Genomic DNA, 21,482 nt, shown 5'->3' on the forward strand with positions numbered 1-21,482 from the left:
TGTCTTTATGAGTGTGTCAGTCAGTAGCAAAGACTTTTACATTGAAAAGACTGAATTGTTGTGAACACAGAACAAGACGCAACTGACAAATGCTTTGACTAGCGCTGTCAGTCACAGGAAAACCCCTTAACTGTTAAAAGGACAAGATAATACATCAGACATTTAAACAGGTTTTTTATTATGAACATAGGACTGACCTGAAGGAAAATGCTAAATCTGAATGCAGGTAATAAACTCGCTCACTCAATCTCTTTCTCACAGTACTCTTCTACATGTAAGTATGTATATATATACACACATACACACCTTCTTTTCATCCACTCATTAATGCACATACACTACAACAAACATGAACTCTGGACAGACAAAGAAGAGAAAAATGACACTCCCCCATTACCTGCTCCTCTCTTCCTATAAGAAACAAAACAAGTCTTTCAGTTACACTTTATTTCAATGGTCCACTTTAGACTTTCTACTAACTATAAATATCTTTGCAAATACAGGTCAACTAACTCACATTAGAATATTAGTAGACTGTTAGTAGGCCGTTAGGCTAGGATTAGATGTTAGGATTCAGGTTAGTAGAATAAATTGCAAAGCTACTAAGTCAGTAGGGGGAACCATCAAAATAAAGTATTAACAGATATTAGGCACTAGGCAGACAGTCTACTAATACTCTAATGAGAGTTAGTAGACATGTAATTGCAAAGTTAGTAGAATGTCTAAAGTGGTTTTTCTGTTCAAACACTCACAAAACTGTATGAGCAAGATGCCTTTGCTTCCTCATACCACTCTTACAGAAATGACCTTGAAACGGGGAGAAAAGAACATTATTGAAATACTGAAAGAGGTGGAGTGATCTCAGCAATGCAACCATAGCAACTAGTTCTCACCTTGAACCACAGGAAGTGGAGGTAAACACGAAGAGCAGTGAATTAAAAGAAAAAAAAAATTAAAGTCTTTTGTGTTACATGATTCCGTGTTCCTGGAAGCTTCAGTGTGCGATTCGGAGGGAAGGATGGTGACTGCGTTCACACGTTATTTTAAAGCTGTAAAATACAGCCCACAGTTTACCCCTCACTTTTTCTCTAATATTCACAAATCTCTCAAAAAAATAAAAAATAAAAAAATAAATAAATAAATAAATAACACTTATGCTACTCTAAGAAAAGTAATCATAATTGACATTTGATAATGTAAATATTTCATAGAATAAAATGATTTTGTTTTGGGAGTCAAATACATGCAGTACCATCAGATTTACTTTATATGCTTAAAAACAATAAAACATATCGTATAAGACTAGCTAATACAAAAACACTGAGCTTTTTCCACAGGTTTACGAAAACCTGATACCATGATATCAAAAAATGTATCGTTCATAATGCATCACTTACAGTGGTTTTTGCGGTAGGATTCGAAGTAAATACAATAAAAAGTCACATTTTCGTCAGATTGTCCCCCTTTCAGCTCTAAAATCAGATATGCACCGGAATACTTGCAACACACCTTAAGCAGGGGTGTGAGGACAAGGGTGCGAAAAACGGATGGTGACGCTTCTCGCACTCTCTTATGTGAAAGTATGAGACTGCATACGTGAGTCCCACTTCTGTGTGTGTTCACTCGGCAGGTGTAAAAGTGCGTTTGTACTGACGAAGAGACGGAATGGAAGTGGGCGAACGTGTTTAAACGATGCGACATTGTGTGCCTATTAAAATACTAAAAAAAAAAATCTGTTTTTTTTTTTTTTTTTTTTTTTTTTCAAGGGTTACATATCAGAAAACTTTATTATTTGTGACAGGAAATATAACAGAACAGTATGTATAGGGTGTATATAGGGTGCAATATTTTAAGCTCTCTTTTCCCAGTAGAAATTGTTCCAGGAACCCATTGCATTTTGATTTTATTATATTTTTTGGCCTTGAAAAGAGAAACATAACAGGAAATAATCGGTGGGTGAAAGTCTAAAGACAGTGCAGCAATTCTGTATACAAATTGCACTCCTCACACAGCAATAGAGTTTGGTGTCAGCATCTTGCTATGCTAACAACCTGATACTTCAAGCAGCATGAAAATACAAAGAAAATACACTGTATACAATATTTAATTTTTAATTGAGATTGAACTATTTTGGGTCAACTGTATTGGCCATATTTCATGTAATTTTTTGATAACCCATCAAACTTTCTCCCTGCGGCTCTCATGCTGAAAACAGCTGGAAATAATTTACAATAAAAAAAATAAAAAAAATTGTATTAACTAAAATATTTACCACTTATTTAATGATTGGTTACCAAACAGCTGCTGCTTAGCAATAATGACCACATTCTATTTCATAATATATTCTGCATCTCTCTCTCTTATTCTCTCATAACCAATTTCACCAACATCATCAACCTAATTTTCCACAATCAATATCCCAACCACATAAATGAAAAACACTTCTCATAGGCATCTCAGGGACTATAATCACTATGCTCTTGTATTGACAGACTATAGGAGACATATGACACAGGTCATTTCCCACTAGACTGCTGTGCACCAGTGGTATTAGATTATTAAAAAAAAAACAAAAAAAAAAAAAAAAAACCTTTAAGCCTGTGATAGAGAAGGAGGAAATCTGCACATAGGGACAAGAAGCCATTTGGACCGGTGCTTCAATAATGGATACTTCATGACTTTTTAAAAAGGCTGGGCAAATACTCACAATGTTGCTTGTCTTAGATCTGTTCCCTCTGCTCTGTGCTGCTTGAAAACCACACATTAAATTGAAACGTTTAAACAGATGGACTAGAAATATTTTTGCCACACTTTGGAGCAGACAGGCACAATCTGTCCTAGTATACCAATCCCTGTATACGGGGCAATTCTATTAGCCAGGTAACCTTTCAAATGACAGGCATTCTTTGTGCTCTTTTGTAACATATAAAGACAAATCTGAACCCGAGTACAGAGGTGCAGGCAGAGAGATGGAGAGTGACACGAGGCGAAATCAGGTTTAGAAAGATGGAAAATGACAGAAAAAGGAATAGATATATAAACAAGCTATATTTTAAAGACAAATCCCTGAATTAGAGACACATCCCGCTTAAAAACATCTTAAACCAGCCTTATATGGTTTGCTGTTTTTTGCTGGTTTAAGCTCGTCTCCCAGCAAGACATTTCATTAAAGGGACAGTTCACCCAAAAAATGAAAATTATGCCATGATTAACTCACCCTCAAGCCATCCTAGGTATAAATCTTTTTTCAGATGAACACAATCAGAGATATATTTAAAAATATCCTGGCTCTCCCAAGCTTTATAATGTCGATGAACGGGGGGCGTGTTTTGAAGCCCAAAAAAATGCATCCATCCATCATAAAAAATAATCCATACGGCTCCAAGGGGGTTAATAAAGACGACCTTCTGAAATTAACCAAAGGGTTTTTGTTAGAAAAATTCCCATATTTAAAACTTTATAAAAGTAAAATAACTAGCTTCCAGCAGATGGCTGTATGCATAGATTTGCAGCGGAAGACTAACCTCTAACCCGACGCATGACGTAATGACAAACGCAGAAGTGCAGAGGATAGAGCAAAACAAAACACCGGTCACGAATTAGAAGTCTAAAACAAGAAATTTTAAAGAGAAATGTCGGAGGATTTCAATATAAGAGAAGAGGAGCTTGAGTTTGTGCCCAGCCATATTTGTTTAAAGCACGAGAGGCGTCTAAGCTTACGCTACTCCTACATCCGGCGTCATACATCCTGTCAGGGAGCTACTCATTTGGCGCAAGTCGACATGCGCAGTATGCGTACGGTTGTCTGGTGAAAGCTAGTTATTTTACTTTACTTAAACATGGATATTTTTCTTACAAAAACCCATCGCTTCACTTCAGAAGGCCTTTATGAACCCCCTGGAGCTGTATGGATTATATTTATGATGGACGGATGCATTTATTTTAGGCTTCAAGACACGCCCCCCATTCACTACTATTATAATGCTTAGGAGAGCCAGGATATTTTTAAATATATCTCCTATCATGTCTGTCTGAAAGAAAATGAAGAAAATTAGACAATATAAAAGAACCGAATGATTCCAAGTATAGTCCAGTGGAATAATTAATGGAAAAAAATGCTTTGGGTTTTCCACTCAAAACCACTATAAAGCCATCAAAGAAGACCACTTTAGCTAGACTAGGAAACCAACTGGTTTAAGTAGTTTGTTTCAGCAGGGCAGGAAACAGTTCTGGGGTGTTTCAATATTGCAGTACTGTGAAGCCAGATCTTTATTCATAGCAGATTCACATTTTTTTTTTGATTAAAGCAGTCTGCCACTTGTTTGAAAGGAACAAAAGAGAAAGTATTGCGAATGCGTGTAGGATCCCATTCCTGAAGGCTGATGCGGAGGCTACAAGGCTGCAATAGCGTGTGGCGCAGTGCGCGCACACACAAACAGAGATGCAAACATGCACTCAAACATACAAAGACAAACACACAAAAGAGACACGCAAGCACTTCTGGGAGCATGCCGGTGTATTTGCCAATGGGTCTTTTCATCGAGCTCAAGACCTTCTGCAAACAGAAGAGACAGCCCAAGGCCAGCGTAGAGAAGAGAGAGAAATGTACCGCTTTTTTACATGTGCTTATTTTCTCAATCCCTTTCTCTCATGCCATGTTTTTGATGAGAGAAGGTCATTGAGGAGGACAGACAAATATGTTTCTGTAGCTAAAAAAAATTTGTCAGGAAATGATTGCGCCATTCTCTCCTTAGGTTTTAGGAACAGTAGGGATTTGAGCCTGTGAAAGTAAAATACAAAAGTCCCAGATTTTCAAGCAGATAATTAATAAAATAAGTTTGTTGTTGTTAGAAGGCCGTTTCTTTGATTATGGGCACTTTTAGACCAGTAGACTTTTAGAAAATAAACGATCTTAAAATAGGTTTCTTCACCAACAATGTTTGACAGTAAATATACATTCATTATAGGAGAATTCTGTTTTTCCCCCCCGTTTCTTTTTTTTCTTTTCTTCGAAAAGTCATGAAAATTTCCAGCACGTTTAATTTCCACTACATCTCTAATTATGCATTTAACAGCATTCTGTGGTGGATGGAAATATGTCACAACCGTGGGACTAGTTTCACACTTGCAGTAATTCATATTTTACGATGTATTTTCATATTTTAGGATTTTAAGATCTAGTATAAGGATAAACAAAATCTATAGGTTACATAAAGGCCATTTGAAAAGTAGCAAATACAGTCAAACCAAAATTTTTCAGACACCTTGAAAATTTCATTCATTATTACAGTTTATTCACTATAGTTTAAAAAAAATGGTAATAAAATACGACAAGATCTAGAGTTAAACTGTGTCAGAAAAAAATAACCGTAATTATGTCAGATAACACTTAAGCAAAACATGGTCAGGTCAAAGTGTCTGAATAATTTTTGGCATCAAAATTATCATCAACTTTACTGGTATTCCACTGTATGAAGAATGTTTGGGTATAATATATCACAGTTTACTTTATTTTGCTATCCTCACTTACATAAATGAACTACAGTGTCCTGCACCCACTAGTAAAAATATATCAAAAATATGAAAAATGTCTGAATAATTTTTGGCTTGACTGTATAAATGGTAAAAAAAGCCTTTGAGCTCCAACAACAGAGCATGGCACTAACAACGTCAAGGTACTGATAAAATGTGTACCTTGAATGCAATATAAAATAAAAGTGTCTGCCAAAATGCAAGAATGTAAAAAGATTCCAGGAAGTTTTCATACAAAAAAAAAAAAAAAAAAAAAAAAAAATCAACCCCTTGGGCATAAATGTGCCTAAAGTTGAAGAAACAAGTCAAAAAGCTAAAATTAAAGTTTTCCCACAGTATCTTGTGTTATAAATTGTGGTTCATTCGGCTGTTGCTATGGACACAAGTGGTCAACAAGGTCAGAAGTTTGCTTACTGTGTATTTTTTCTTGGTTTCATTTGTTTGTTTTGTATGCTGCTGATTTTCTGGTGCCATGACCCAGCAAAACAAACCGGACATGAGCTAAATTTGACTTATTTACTTAAGACAGAACCAAAAGACAAAACGTTACCTTTCCATGTCATGTTGATATAATATTACCTCTCATTTTCTGCTCACATTTATTGCTTTGAGAACTGTAGAGAAACTTGCATTCTCTCAGCGTGACCACCAGACAAAAATCACAGACAGGCCATGGTGTTTTTCAGTAAGTAATGGATTGATCTGTTAGGGATGTTTTGGAGTGAGGCCGCAGACAAGGGGTGGGGGTGGGGGGCGGTTTGGCTGTGATCATCCAGCTTACGAAAGTGTCCCCACCCGCTGCACCACATCATCTATCCCTCCTTCTCCTTCATCTCACCACATCACAGATCTCTTTTTCCTCTTTCCTCCCTTGCTCATGGAGAGTGTGCTCTGGAGTATCCCTCTTCAATCTCCCTGCTCAGCGTGAACCCACCACAACCACGGACACATCACAGCGTCTCCTCCACCCTCTGGACTCGGGATTGAGTGCTGCCTCCAGATCCTGTTCGTCTGTTATCATTCCTGCTGTGAAAAGATCCACCACAGAAACGCAAATGATAAAGACAAAAGAACTCAAAACTAAAAAGATATCAAAGGAAGAAGCGAGGGAGTGAGAGAGAGACGTTAGAAGAAGTGGAAGCTTGGAATAAATTAAGCAGATATGGGCTATTTTAGTCATATTAAGAGATTCAAGAAAAAAAAAAAAAAATTGTATTAAAGGAATCGTTCAAAAATTACAATGAGGGTAGTATGATAACAGGTTTTTCAATTGCTCAATGCTATCATCATTTTAGATGATCGCAGAAAATATAATAAAAACTCTTTGACTGATATAGCAGATTTGATGCAAACCCTCTTTTGCTCTGATAAACTCCTGATTTAAACCCTTGTGCAAGATTACATACTGTACGTGAGATGTTTATGCATGTCTATGTTACATGCGTCCTAGCTAAGTACATCCCTCCTAACCAGCCCTGCCAATCACATGCCAGCATTTATGCATATTTTTACACAGCAAAATATGCTGCATCCATAATTTTTCCCGCCCAGAAGTGACATGCCTCCTCCTAAATGCACTAGATTCATTCCTCTTTTCATTGAGCTGCATAGTTAATGTCTGACCGACATGGCCTGCTGGACAGGAAGCCTTTGCTAGAATACTTAACAGCAAAAAAAAAAAAAAAAAAAAACAGTGATTCATTTACGGCATGAAAGCAGAAATTAAAATTCCGCCTCTTCTCAAATAGCAAAGTCGACAGGCTGACCTGGAATGTGGACGGTGCAACTGAAAGACAAAAAGGTTTCCGATCTTTCACAGCCTGGGAAAAAAAAAAAAATGGGTGGGCAGCCAGAGGTGACCTGCCCTGACTGTGAAAACGGAAGCAATAGTTAAGCGTTGAGCGTGCTGGCAACCAGTGACCTCTGGCTAACACTTTCACACAGTATTCTGTAAAGAATTCAGACTATGTAGGTAGTCTATGGAAGTTGTAACCGATTAATCCTTATTCTATGATGATGGCAAGAGCAAGGAACACACATACAAGGCCATAAAAATGTTGTGAAATAATGTCCACCCTCCATGGTCAATCAACTCCATATATTCTTATTTATTTTTCATCTCCACCCTTTAACCTCTTCCCGTTTCTGTTCAATCATCTCTCCTTGTGTCAAGTCCATCATCTCTCGTCTCTCAAAAGGAGGTGTAGATGTGTGTTGCCCCAGCTGATGTTAATTATCACTGGTCACTGAGGCGTGCTCACCGCAGCATGTTTCAAATGGCCACTTGTCTCAGACACACAGCGGCATGTGTAATGAGTGCTGGATGAATTAAGAAACAGGGCCAAGGACAACGACAGCAAGGAGGGGTGAGCCACCCCATGACCCTGAGGATTAACATCGGACTGTCACTCAGGAGAAAAGGATGGAGAAGGGATGGATGACTAGAGGGAAAATCCAGAAGGACATAAATATGAGATGCTTAGACTTAAGGTATCGCCTCAATCAAGAGAGAGCCGCAGTTTGAGGTTTTTTTTTTTGTCTGAACGGTTGGCTGTGGTGTGGATGCTCTGTATGCCAAAAGAGAGCTAATCAGTGGAAATCTGTCTGTCTGTCTGTCATCTCTCCTATCACTTCTGACAGCAGAGTGTGAAAACTCACTGTCAGCCACACATGCACATCAGGCATTCTAAATGGCAAAAGAGAGGAAGAGAGAGGGGGGGGGGGGGATGAAAAGAAGCAGACGGCTAGACGGATGTGGTAATTATAGATGTTAATAATAATTAACATTATCATCTAAAAAGTGAAGAGTTAAAAAGAAAAAAAAAAAAAAAAAACATAAATTTGAGAGGTTTTTTTTTTTTTATTTATTTAAAGGGTTAGTTCACTCAAAAATGAAATTTGTCATTAATCACTCGCCCTCATGTCGTTCCAAACCTGCAAGACCTTCGTTCATCTTCAGAACACAAATTAAGATATTTTTGATGAAATCTGAGGGTTTTTTTTATCTCCCATAGAAAGCAACGAAATCACCACATTCAGGGTCCAGAGAAGTAGTAAAGACATCGTTAAAACAGACAAGACAAATTAAGATATTTTTGATGAAATTCGAGAGGTATCTGACTTCTCCATAGAGAGCAATTTAACCACCACTTTTAAGGTCCAGAAAGGTACTAAAGACATCGTTAAAATAGTCAACGTGACTGCAGTGGTTCAACCTTAATTTTATGAAGCGACGAGAATACTTTTTGTGTGCAAAAACAAAACAAAACAAAAATAACGACTTTATTCAACAATTTTTCCTCTTCCCTGTCAGTCTCCTACGCAGTTGACGCAGTGCAGAGCTTCTGTGTTTACGTCCGAACGCCGGCTCAGTATTGGCCGACGCGGTTCACGTGAGCACCACGACGTATGTGTGTGATGCTGACACGGGAGCCGGCTAATACGGGAGTCGGCGTTCAGACGTAAACACGGAAAATCTGTTCACTGCGTCAACTGTGTAGGAGACTGACAGGGAAGAGGAAAAAGTCTTGAATAAAGTTGTTATTTTTGTTTTGTTTTTTGCGCACAAAAAGTATTCTCATCGCTTCCTATCCACTGTAGTCACGTTGACTATTTTAACGACGTCTTTAATACTTCTCTGGACTTTGAATGTGGTAATTTCGTCACTTTCTATGGGAGATAAACCTCGGATTTCATCAAAAAATATCTTAATTTGTGTTTCAAAGATGAGCAAAGGTCTTGTGGGTTTGGAACGACATGAGGGTTCGTAATTAATGACAGAAATTTCATTTTTTGGTAAACTAACCCTTGAAGGTGTAGTATATTTTTATTTTCAGGTTTAAATGATGTTTTTTTAATAAAAATAAATAAAAAATAAATAAAATATGTATTATAAATTACACGCACACACATTTAAAACGCATCCAAACATTAAAAGAACTAAAAAAAAAAAAAAAAAAAAAAATAATAATAAAAAAAAAAAGACTATGCTATGCTATGCGGGATTTTACTTATGAAATTTTGTGCCAGATTTCTTACTAAGCACACCCGAAGGTACAGAAAGAGGAAGATTACAAATTGCATTGCATAGATAATAAGTCACGTTCAACCTGTACTTCTTCCAACCCAGCCAGCTGTATGTGTGTGTGTGTGTGTGTCTGGTGTGAAAAACAACGGGCTCCATACTGTGCCGCTTCCAACAGCATCTGCCTCTCTTTTCTCTAAACTTCAGCAGCCACACCTTAGTATGAAAGTGTGTGTTTGTGCATGTGTGTGTGTGTACGCGGATGTGATGACAGCTGCTCTGCACAGTGTGTGTACTGCTAAACTCTCGTCCACCCCTGCTGACTGTCCATGCTGTGCAGGTATAGCAGCTCTCTCCTCTATGTGTCCTGCTGCCTCATTAAGCCCAAGCGACATACACACACACACACAACAAAAATAATCCATTTGTCCAGCAAATGAGGCTCTCATGTCTTCAGTCCATGAGAGATCGGAAACAGGTTAGTACTGTCCAATCACAGACCAGCTCAACATAATCAGTCAGAATCTGTCATACTACTTCTACACTGCAGCTACGTTTACCATTGTTTGAGACTGACAACCAAATTGTCACCCTTTCAGTTCATGAGTGTGACTGAATTTAATTGGCCACACCCCACTGGAAACTGAAGTGAGCCTCTTTGAATTTTAATTCATTTGAATTCTGCTTCTTTACATTTAAATTAAAACTTTGGAATTGAATAGAACTTCTCAATTCAATTCTGAATGGTGCACAACCCCACAAACTTCCAATTAATGTTCATGGATTCAAAATTAAATGTTCAAAAAGCAAATATTAGTGTGGTGTTCGGGTGTCCACATTCCTTTTGGTCATGTAGCATATGGTGACAGTAACTTTGATTCACGTACTGACCAAATATTGACTCCGTTATCTCAGTATATCTCTGCCTCTCACTCTCTGTTTTTTTATCTCTCTGTTTCTCTCTTGCTCGCTTCATGAATATTTAGTGCTTTTCACTCAAACAAGACAATCATTAATTTCAAAGAACGCCCTTCATTCAATCAGCTCAGCTGGAAAGGGCACTGCCGGAGTGAAAACAAACAAAAATACCACAAAACCACTCTGCAGACACCATCGGCACCACTAGCAACCCAATGAACATTTAAAGACTAGAATCAAAATCAGAAAGTGTAGAGAGATCCGGTGATAAATAGACTAGATAACTGGAGAGATCTTTATTGCATCCCACAAAGACTTTGCCCTCTTGTCTTATCCAGCTGTGAACCAGACGGCTGAAAGAGGAAGAAAGACCGGCAGGAAATGATGACTGACCTCTCGCTGCTAAAGAGCTGATTATCATTCATCATATCATATAACATATCCTAAACAATAATTCGTTCTGGATCCTCTAATCTGATTGGATAAACTGCATTCCAAACTTGTTAATCTAAAAAAATGGGAGGGACAAAGCTGAACAGTTTGGATCATTAATATTAATTTAGGGGCCAGCAGTTCTACCTCATTTGCTGAAAGGCAGATGATATTAAATAGGCAGTCTTGCTTGTGTGATATTACTAAAACACATTTTAGGAGGAGGACAATGGAGAGGAAGACTGAATGGAATTGAACAGAGTTCATATTTTTGCAAATAATATTAGCTTTGGAGAATATGAAGGTAAGGCACTGAATTCGAACAGGACTAATAGAGTCTAATTTCATTTCCATGGTTAAAAATGAATCGACATGCTGTACACTTATGCAGTCTTAACATAAATGGGAACTAAAAAAGTTGGGTTTACCAACACATTTATCATCTAAACATGCTTATATGCACACACACACACACATACTTACATGCATTTATAAAAAGAGAGAGGGAAAGATAGAGGAGTAAACTGGATTAGGCTCAAGAACAGTGTGCTCAGATTTGCAGTCAATTATGAGGGATTTAGACCGTTCTATGTGAATTCATTCTGGTGGCTTGCTCCTAATATTACATCCAGAGAACGGGTAAGCTCTAGTATTTCAGTGCCAAGCCCCTCTGATAATCAGGGCTGAACTCCCTCAGCAAGGAGAGCTGTGCTGTGGAAGCCCTGTTATGAGACTGCGTAGTCCTTGAGCTCAGTTCTGATCGATTAACTCATTACATACTTAGATCCAACAAATGTTTAGCTGCTATGTCCATGCCAGCACTGCACCCATGCTGTGCCAAACTAAAACTCAAACTAATGACTGACAATGTATATTTAAGGTTGAGGGTCACTGACCGAACCATTGATGATGGGGCAGATGACTTGATGCTTGTGGATGGAAGTTCCAAGAGCATTAAGGTTCTGTAATTGGTTTGTCATTATGGACCTATATCTTAATGTGAGAGCTCATATTGAGTTCTCTTATTAATCTAAGTGAGACAATAACCATACACAGATATAATGGAACAAGGCTGGTGATAATCTACTGTAATGGCAAGGAATAAATACAGACCAGAAACAGGCCAAGATCAAAGACCTTATTATTTTCAGCTCCTTAAGGGATAGTTCACCCAAAAATGAAAATTCTGTCATCATTTATTTTACTCACCCCTATTGTACTTTCCAAACCTGTATGAATTTCTTTGTTCTGCTGAGCACAAAGGAAGATATTTGGAAGAATGTCAGTAACAAGACAGTTAGTCATAGCGCCACCTGCTGACAACAGGAAATGGCATGCTTTGCACAATAATTCACTCCCAGAAACACATTTAAATATGCCATGAAGTACCAAACATGCTAGAAACACGTTAAATCATGCAACACTTGGCTAAGTGCTAATGTTTGTGCCACGAAACAGGAAGTTGTTGTAACTCAGGCAAACAATGTCCGATCAGCTCGAAACTTCACGATTGATAATAGTCTTAGCCTGAAGACATTTACATGGCAATATTCAGTAATTGTCAAAATGCCACCTGTTGGCAGCAGGAAGTGTGGCACGTAGAAATGACTTTGCCATATTTCAACTATATTTACTCACTTACATGCATGTCACCCATTATTCACTGTTTTCCTAAGGGCACCGGGTGGTGGTGTCCCCGGGTGTGAGGGCCCTTTCATCACTGCTTGCAGCTTTAATTTCCTATTATCATTTATAATGGCTATTGTGGTTAATTTAAATATTGTTGTTCAATAAATATTATATTTTATATAAATAATATGTTGTATTTGCTATTGAGAAAGGGTCCATTAGTGCTTAATATGGATTGAGTGAAATGTGCATTAATACGGCATTAGATGGCGGCAAACTTTACGAGTTAATGAGTCAGTCGCAAGAGACTTTTAAATTGGAAGGGACTTTTGTAAACAAAGGACTTTTTAGCGCTGTTATGGAAAATCCCCTTATTTGTAAAAAGGACAAATACAAAGATCGCTTTCCTCAGCGGACATTCAAACAGATTTTTATAATGGATATAATATTATGGACATCGACCTGAAGAATGAATGTTATATCAGACACAGGTAATGATCGCTCAGGCGATCTCTCTCTCGCTCTCTCTCTCTCTCAGTAATAGTGTACAAAATACAATAAGTTTCAATGGAGGGACTCAACATTCCTTTGATACTAGTTCTAAAGTGACATTTTAGAATTAGTAATGGAGCCTTGGTCAAACTGTCAACTTGAGATTTGAATCCATGGCGGAAGTAAGTAGTTCTGCTCTAAAGGGGGTTTTAAAGACTCTCCATTGTTCTTATTTATTTACACACTCGTGCCGTCGAACTGTTGTATAAACGCAATATCACACTTGTAGCTGTGCAATATGGCTGTATATCAGCACGGCTGTGATTCGGCCGTAGGTTAATAAAGCATACTGATTTACAGCCATATCACACGGCTACGAGCGTGATATTGCGTTTATACAACAGTTCAACGGCATAAGTATATTGCATGGCTATGAGTGTGATATTGCTCATATATCACATAAATAAATAGTGGTATATTATATAGTTATATAGTTATTATTATCAACACATATACATAGGGCACACCGCATAAAAATATCTTAATTTGTGTTTTGAAGATTAACCAAAGTCTTATGTGTTTGGAACAAGATGAGGGTGAGTAAACAATGACAAATTAAATTTTTTATGCATGAACTATCCCTTTATGGGCTCATGGTTTGGCTGGTTATCATGGCCCGGTTCGCCCCTGCTGGTAGATAGTCATAACTACACCACCTGGCTGCTAAAAGCTTTAATCTCCATTGGTGGCCTTGCAAAAGACAATGTGCATTCTGATTTTGTTACAGGAAATATTTATGTTTAAATTATTACATTGTATTATAATGTGTGTTTTACCAGTGACTGATTTTTGGAGGGCTCTTAAAAGCATGAAATGGACTTTCCCTGTCAGCTGCCTTTGACAGATGAGCGTAGGACTGATGACATCATGATGCAATTTCCTGCATGATGTAATTTTCTGCTATCTTTGCTAAATTCTATTAGCAAAGATAGCAGAATTAGCAAAGAAGTCATGTACTTGCAGAGGGTCCTGCAAAACTGCCACTGGAGAAGACTAGGAATGCTAATGGTTAACTTTCTACAGATATTACAGACCTCCTTGACTCAAACGAATAAAGCAAGGTTTACAAAAGCCATAGAGCCACAATTTTGCACTTTTCGGGGAAATCAACCTATAAATGGCTTACTTAGAGTTTTCTCTACACATTAAACTGGACAAGAAAATGGTATTTCACTATTGGAAAAAAATTACACACATCACCTTTAATGAAGTCCTTTGACTAACTGTACAGAACAGAGAGCAGAAAGACTTGTGAAAAGTGCCATTAAGTGTGCCCTTTCATAGTTGTGAGTGGTTATGAGTCTGGGACTATGAGATCCAAATGAGGCTCTAGATATGACAATAAACCTGCACGCACACTCACACAAACAAAGACAGGTGGGGATTTCTTACAGTATAGAAAGAGTTTTAATGAAATGACCACTGAGAGACATTTTACCCAACGACAAAAAATGCTTCTGTAATTTGCTGTCAGGTTGTCAAGAGACTGGCAGAAAATAGCAAATGATCTCAGTGGTCCAGCTTCTTGTTTGAAAGAGGAAAAAGAGAGAGAGAAAGGATGTAAGTGAGCAAGGAAAGCGAGAGAGTGAGAAATACAGACAGTGTAGAGGAGATGGAGGAGGAGGCCATTAAGCGTCTCTCCGGCTGCTTTGTTTGCAGTTTATGTTGCACTTTATTTCCACCATAAACAACTGCATGAGCCCAGCGCATCTTGAGCACCTCTATATATTACCCACAATGCCCTATGGGGCGGGGGAGTGTGGCACTAAGGGAGACAGGGGAAGGAACATTATGCAGATTCTATTATTCTTTGTCTGCATCTCATGACACTACTGATCCAGTACCTTATCCCAGTAGCTTCCTCCAGTCCTTCCAGCAACTCCATGATTCATTCTTCCTAACCGCTGCAGCTGCACACTTCACTGTATTCCAGCACTGTGAACAAAGAGGACTGGAACTTATCATTTTTAACAGGAGTCATGTCATTTTTAAAATCATTTTGAGCTTTATTTCCCTGAGGCTCACTTATAATGTTATGATGTACACTTACAAAAACAGTAGTTTTTAACAACAGTTTTACATGACCCTTAAAATAACTAACAAGGCATGACACAATTGAGAATTAGTTAAGAGCTTTTTTTTTTTTTTTTTTTTTTTTTTTGAAGTGCAGCATAAATTTCTTCTGTAAAGCAGTCTTTCTTCCAACTAACTATGAGCACAACAACCAAACGTTGTGGAGGGTATATTTATTGGTGCAGAAGTATGATTTACACCAGTGGTTCCCCACTGAACACTGCACATTTCTGGGCTGCGTCCGAAAGCTTAAAAACGGTGCCTTCGGAGGATGCATTTAAGGTAGGAAGGCATCAAGGCACATCTGAATCCAATGTTCACTTCCTGAGATACCTTCATCTGATCGATTTTTGAAGGCAGCATAGATGTATCCTTCACTGCCTTTGATATCCCACAATCCTGTGCTTTCCAATCTGTGACAGTTGAGCCAAAAATTAAAGATGGCATCTGAAAGTTGCAGTTGGTGGTAAGTTTTGTGTAAATTCTTGGCCAACATTTTCCACTTTTGATGTAATTTCTAGTGAGAAACTACTATTGTAGTAATGAAATATTTGCTTAGTTATCACCAAAGTTCTCTCTATTTAGTTGTAGATCATGTCACGCTGCCTCAGAAGTCTGTCAGAAATCAGTTTCTCCAGGTACCTGCGTGCAACCGTCTACACGACAACAATGGAGTTTCTGAAAATATTCACCCTGGCAGGAGTTTTCAAAAAAGTTTGGTTTTAGTGACCTGATACTGCGTTTGCATGTGGACGAACGGCCAAACTGCAAAGAAAAAGCTGTGGATTTTTCTGACACACCCATCTGAGATCTTGGCGTCTTTGCTTACGAGCTGATGAGTTGAATCAGGTGTGTATAATTAAAGGGATAGTTCACCCAAAAATGAAAATTTGGTCATCATTTACTCACCCTTATGATGTTCCAAACCTGTATGAGTTTCTTCTGTTGGAGGAACACAAAAGATGATATTTTAAAGCATGTTGGTAACCAGACAGTTGACGGTAGCCATTGACTTCCATAGTACTTTTTTCCTACTATGGAAGTCAATGGTTACTGTCGACTGTTTGGTTACCAACATTCTTTAAAATATCTTCTTTTGTGTTCAACAGAAGAAAGAAACTCATACAGGTTTGGGAAAACTTGAGGGTGAGTAAGTGATGACAAATTTTTTGGGTTAAGTAATCTAAAATTTAGACATCTAAAATGTGCAGTACTTGGGGTACTCCAGGACCAGGAACCACTGACTTACACTACCATAGAAATTATGGTAAAGAAATAATGCACCTTATAAAGATATATTTAATATTTATATTTAATAATTAATATTTATATTTAATAAGTAATAGTAAAGACTTTCACATTCTAACAAAAAAATTCAAATGAATGCTGTTCTTTTGAAATTTCTATTCATCAAAGAATTGTGAAAAAAAAAAAAAACGTATCATGGTTTCCAAAAAAATATTAAGCAGCACAACCATTTTCAACATTGAAAATAATAAGAAATATTTCTTTAGCAGCAAATGACTATAGTAGAATGATTTCTGAACGATCATGTGATACTGAAGACTGGAGTAATGGATCCTGAAAAATCTAAGTCACCATCAACTAAAACTAACTTTAACCTAACTTTATTTGTATATTTCATTAAAAAAAATCCACCACAAAAGTATATCTATGCAACCATTTACTCATACTAACTATGCATTTGCTATATGGTGAACATGTAAAGAGAGAGAGAAGGTGGATTTTGCTGAGGAAGCAGTCGATTGCTTCAGGCGCGGTCGTTGAGCTACGCTTGTGGGCGATGGCTGTTTCAGTAAACACTCTACGGGGCCAGTGTTTGATCATCTGTGTAGTCAGTGTGTTCTAATTGTTTTGCAAAGCATGCTAATTGCTTCTCATCCAGTCTCTTTAAATGTCAGCGCTCCCTGTAGTTACAATGTGATTCACCGGTCCTTGAAAATGGAAACAAGGCTGAATGATTCAAAATGGAGAAGAAGGGACAGAGCAAACGGGTAGAGGACTGAATGGTGGGGTCAGAGTGTTTGTTTGGAATGGCTCCACCACGCTTTACCCACCAGCATAACCTCACTGGTCAGTAGCCCTGATTCTGAACACCCTGCCCCTCAGGTCTTTGGGAAGGTCAGAACACCACACCAGCCACAGGACAGAAGCAGCATTTATACGTAAATAGACAGTCCCGCCAACACACCCACGCTAGGTCAAGCACTAAACGACTAGCGTTTTTGAGTGTTTGAGATGATTTGCCTGTGTACTAATGCGTGAGATTTAGAACCTGAGGCTGATAGTGAACCAAATCATATCACAAAGCCCTGATGACATTTTAATTACCACGATTTAACATGTGACATGGAAATATTGTCATAGTCAGGCGAGTACATCACTGCTCAGGAAATCAATAAGTAGAACACTATCCTGAATGCTAAAATCTCCTCATCTGCCACTTTGACGTTGCTTGAAAACCAGAGTTCACTATATACTTTTGGGTCCTAAAGCAGAACATCAACGTGAGTACAACCAGGAGAACTAACAGCAGCTGTATACCACCGTAGCTGGATAACAACTCAGGATGAGAAGATGCCAGCTTCACTGTTTTATTCATGTTTCTGTCACGTTAGATTTAGAGCTAAAAATTCACATACACAGAACAACACTTTGTCTGCCCCAAATGCACTGCAAGAGAGCCAAAGAATGCAAAAATCACCAAATGCAATTTACTCAGCTATGAGACAAACAGCTATGAGAAATGCACTACACTATGCTGCAAAAGCAAAAGGCAGTAACTACAACACTGAAAGTGAGAAAATTTTTCATGAGTGAATTCGGAATGATTTTATATAAATTCTTACAGGGGCTGCAAGGGGGTCTGCAGAGAACTTCAGAAAAAGAGAGAGAAAGAAGAGAATAAAAAAAATAATAAAATAAAAGGAATACAATTAATAACAAAATGAAATTTTTAAAATTAATAAAAAAATATAAAATTCATATTTTTTAAAGTCCCTCTGTAGTCAATAATTTTATCCCTTAATTTGATCACCAAAATGACATTTAAACGTTTTTTCCTGTGAAAAAAATTCCTTCATGCCTTAAAATAGCTTGAATGTACTCCCTTGCTTCATTTAGTATATGCAGATCTATGAATATGCTAATTAGCTCCACCTCCACTCACTTGCACAAGCTCAGAGATCCACTCGGTCAACTTACTGAGGTAAACGCTACACAATGGTATCGCTCTTTACAAAGTTTGACACATAACGGTAAATTAATATGATTAGCCTTTTGCTTGACTACATTATCAAACAGCTAATAATGTGCTGCTAATGTTACACAACTCCCTTGCTTCAAAGCGGTCACAGTTGATGATATGCTATAACCCGCCGGAAACGTTAATGTAATCGCTTACAAGATAGTTGGTGACGTAAGAAACACCAGCGATTCCGAAAACCATTTTTTGAAACTGTTTTTAGATCACTGCAGATTTAAAGAGAAAATACTCAGCAATGGTGTTGACATTAATTTTCACATGGTTTGTCTTAAAGCATATTAAAAACACCACATAGACATATAAACAACATTAAAAACTTGATTTTCACCACAGGGGGACTTTAAATAAAATAAAATGTAGCTACTGCACTTTGCCTTTACATGATAGTAAGATCATGCAAAGAATCAATTTATATGTCATCAGTAATGGTTCACTTGTGCAAGTTAGGACAAATTGCTTACCAATACCAACTGTGTGAACCATACTGTAGTTTGTACCCCAGACCATCTTTCCAAGTGTATTACTGCAAAACTGCTTTCACACTAACCAAACTGTGCTCAGGCAATTGTGACTGTGCACCCTAAATGAGAGAAATATTTACTGAAATTATGGCATGTACAGCATTAAATATAGCGAAATTTCTTCCCAATCATAATACCCTGGGTCTTTAGCCTGTTTGAGACAAGGAACCTGTTGTGATTCCTGCGGGTGCTCGCACAAGGAGACAGGATCTCTAAATGATTTTCCCACTGTTCTCACTAGGCCTCAGGCTGGGTTTTCTTTGTCTCTCTCCTGCGCTCTACTCTGAACACCAAAAGCAGATGTGGCTGGTTCTAACCTCATGCTGTGCTGGACAGAACCCTTGAGAAGGAAGCAGGTGGTCTGGTGTGTATACGCGTGTTTGTGTGTTAGTAGTTTGAATTTCCCATAGCTCTGCTGGCTCAGGTAGCCTATGTAATGATTTCTCTGCTACTGCAACAAGACCTGAGGGACATGAATTGTAGCTTTTAAACATACAGCAAACACCACAGAAAGATCCCAGCGATGACTCTAAAAAAAAAAAAAAAAAAAAACTTTATTTACTGTATAATAGTCTGTTACACATTCCCAGTCATTGACTGGTGGTAATCTTCAATCCACAAGAGTGATAAAAGTGAATAGATTTGGCTTGCTGTCTGCAATGGCAGGGCTTGAGCATGAGACTTGACTTGTGCTCTAAGTTTCCTCCAAAACTTAACTAGTTAGCTATCTGATTATTATTTGATAGAAATGTTGAAAATAAACAGACTTTAGATGGACGAGGGTAGCAATGTGTAATGTGTAAATACATACTTTTAAAATTAACTACAAGGGGTTGTCCAAACAGTTAGTCAGCTGTTTGTTCCATTGTTTTGTTTGAATAGAAGCATAACAAAATGCAACTGAATGCAGGGGTACCAAGTTATTTTTAAAAGCTGATGTTAATGCAGAGAGAAAAAAAAAAAAAAAAAAAAAAAAAAAAAAGAAAAAAACACAGCAAGCTAAGACACAACAGCCAAAAACGTCCGTAAGAAGAAAAAAAAATAAAAATAAAAAATAGAATGAAAACAAAAACACTCAGCCTTTCAATTGGGAAAATACAGATATTCAACAAATAAATAGATTAAAGAGCAGTAAATTCTTTATTGCTCAAAATCTATAATGGTCTTATTAAACAAATAGATTATGCATAATAGGAGCATTACTGAAATAGGGCAGTTTTAAATCTGACAATTGTTTATTACTGAGGTGCTGAATTTGTTACATCAGTGGTACTCTGATGACTGCCTGTGTTTTAAGGGGATGAATTTAGGAACAACTTCTCAGAAAGAGTTTACAGTGCTGACAGTCTAACACTAAAGTAAAACATGCCATCAGCACACTAAAAAAAACTCTGAGAAGTTGTGCCTCCAAATTCATCCCTTTTTTAAGCAACAATACTTAAAAATATTATAATAATGTTATACTGTATATACATTTTAATACAGATAAACTCTACCTCAGTAATCCTGTCTAGTAAAGGCATGTTGAAAGATCCTTCTCCCAAACTTCTCCCAAGCCGTTTGAAATAACCAGGAAACGTGATAAGTGATTGTTAAAGTGGTTTAACACAGGCGTTGTTTAACAGCAAAAATTCAGCACAGTCCTTCTGATAAAGATGTCTGACCAAGGCAGGCCCTGTAGGGACATCAGCATACCAATGCATGCAATGCTGGTCCTCTCAACAGAGAGATATGATAAAATATCTATAAAAACTAAGAGTCTCAAAACTCTTGAATATCTTTCAGAGATGTCCAAAACATACAAGCTTTGACAAATCTTCCTTCTAAAATATTTTAAGCAGCCCAGTACCTTGTACACAAGACTTTTCTCTGTTTCTCTGAGAACTAATAAACACTTGTTTGAGAAAGCAATTTTAGCCAAGTACAGCGATTTTTGCATGCAATATTAACTAGATGGTGCATGAAGTGTCTGGATGAGACTATGGTGGTCTTTAAAAAAAAAAAATAGCATGAAAGCCCTAACTGCACATATTGATTGCAGCCTTAAGTTTGCAAAATGCTAAAAAAAAATTCTGACAGGATGGTAACACAAGTAATCGAAGAGAGCAGTGAAACATGACAATATGCCTTTGTCAAATCAGATTCAGATGCCCGTTCCACTGACCTGTAAATGTCCTGTCATCATTATCCTCCAATACAACCTCTACTAATACAGACAGTCAGCTAAACCTCAAAGTGAGGCATCCAGACAATTTTGTCTTTTTTCACTCTGTCAGTGTGTGTAAGGACCAGGCTGGAAAACCTTCCAGGAGAGTGAGGTAATTATCCATTCTCTCCTGTCTGCCTGCTATGTACAGACCATTCTCCAACTGCTCGTTAATGAAGCGTCCAATCAAATGCAGCCGGCGCTGCAGAGCAGCACCATTTAAAACCACAGGTCTAGACAACGGGCCGTTTTGACACACTCGCCATGACAACGAAGATGAGAGACTGTTTTCTGGGGTGGGGCCAATTA

The 21,482-nt window shown here is 37.7% G+C and overlaps 1 long non-coding RNA gene across 1 annotated transcript in view; it reads right to left on the minus strand.

Annotated features, from left to right (window-relative positions):
- Positions 1-5,463: 5,463 nt before the first annotated feature.
- The window catches only part of LOC127500258 (uncharacterized), a 51,523-nt gene continuing 35,504 nt past the window's right edge, over positions 5,464-21,482 (minus strand). Inside the window, exons 3-4 of the long non-coding RNA XR_007926289.1 lie at positions 14,932-15,022; positions 5,464-6,558 (exon numbers count right to left, since the gene is read on the minus strand). This is a non-coding gene — a long non-coding RNA (uncharacterized LOC127500258). The remainder of the gene's footprint in view (positions 6,559-14,931; positions 15,023-21,482) is intronic.

Source organism: Ctenopharyngodon idella, chromosome 18 (genome assembly GCF_019924925.1).
Source record: "Ctenopharyngodon idella isolate HZGC_01 chromosome 18, HZGC01, whole genome shotgun sequence".
NCBI classification, from domain to species: Eukaryota; Metazoa; Chordata; class Actinopteri; order Cypriniformes; family Xenocyprididae; genus Ctenopharyngodon; species Ctenopharyngodon idella.